General features: G+C 42.1%; 1 pseudogene; it reads left to right on the forward strand.

Moving 5' to 3' along the window:
• The window catches only part of LOC102295236, an 18,211-nt pseudogene that overhangs the window by 11,639 nt on the left and 5,112 nt on the right, over positions 1-1,460 (forward strand).

The raw sequence follows: 1,460 nt of genomic DNA on the forward strand, positions 1-1,460 counted from the left end.
AGGCAAGTAGGGTAAAGTGTCTTGCCCAAGGACACAACGACCAGGACAGAGAGCCCAGGGATCGAACCGGCGACCTTCCGGTTACAGATGCGATCCCCAACCCCCTGAGCCACAGTCGCCCAGGAGTTTTATTAAAAAATTTGGCCTTTGTGTGTTTACAATACCAGCAGCAAGTAAGAGCATCTTCGAGGAGCAGCTGAATATTTTCTGAGGAGAAAACTAAGAATACACCTAAAAAATAAAAAAAACACATGATGACACCTTGCATCTGCCTACAATACATCTACATCTGTGGTGTTCAGTGTCTAGACGGTGAACTACAAAATGATCAAGAGCTTTGAGGGTCTCGAAAAGCGCTATATAAATGCAATCTATCACTATTATTATTATTAGTAATATTAATATTATTAATATTATCAGCTTATTACATCCCAATGCACTTTGCAGTGTTATTTCATGCAGAAAAATGTCAATGTTAAGGTTAAAAAAAATTAAAAAAAAGATTTGCTGTGGTCCTTTATCAGTGTTACGGCCCTGGCCGGCTAGAGTTTTCTTCTGTGCTATATCTTTAAGAATCTACAGGTCCTTCCTGATTGGAGAGCTAACGGTGGCTGATTGCTCCCCTCATCATCACTCCTGCTGCCATTCAGGTCTTGCTTGCCTGTGTTGTCACAAGTGCAAATACGGTGATGTTGACTTGTCTGACTCTTTTCTATGCTGTGAAGATGATCCTGAGACAAAATGATCCAACTCTGGCCAAATGTCTACTTGCTGCGAATTCCAGCAATCAAAATCCCTGAGTTTACAGCATTGAAAATGACATGTTAATGCGTAAATGGCACCCTCCCTCATTTAATGATCTTGACTGGAATGTTTTTCAACAGATAGTTGTAACGCAAAAGTTCCGACCCCAGGTACTCAGTGTTGCACATGACAGTTTCTCTGGACATTTAGGAATTAGAAAAACTTACTGCCACTCCTGCCACATTTGTCAGGTTAGTGGTAAACCAAACCAAGTTATTCCACCTGCTTCATTACATCCAATCCCAGCTTTAGGGGAACCATTTGAGCACATACTCATTGATTGTGTAGGTCCACTTCCCAAAACAAAGTCAGGACATCAGTATATTTTGACTTTGATGTGCACCACCACACGCTTCCCCAAGGCTATTCTGTTACGCACTCTCAAAGTCAAAGCTGTTGTCAGAGCGCTAGCTTCTCCACTTTCGGTTTGCCAAAATCTGTTCAAACGGACCAAGGGTCAAATTTTATGTCCAAAATATTTGCTCAGGTCTTGAAATTTCTTGGCGTAACGCATCAAAAATTCAGTGCATATCATCCCAAATCACAGGGTGCGCTTGAGGGTTTCCACCAAACATTAAAAGCCATGATGGGGAAGTTCTGCCTCAAGTCAAGAAGAGAGTGGGATGAGGGTCTGCCACTTCTCCTTCTAGCAGTGA

Source organism: Haplochromis burtoni, unplaced genomic scaffold, assembly GCF_018398535.1.
Source record: "Haplochromis burtoni strain Fernald_Lab_line unplaced genomic scaffold, NCSU_Asbu1 Contig_415, whole genome shotgun sequence".
Lineage (NCBI taxonomy): Eukaryota > Metazoa > Chordata > Actinopteri > Cichliformes > Cichlidae > Haplochromis > Haplochromis burtoni.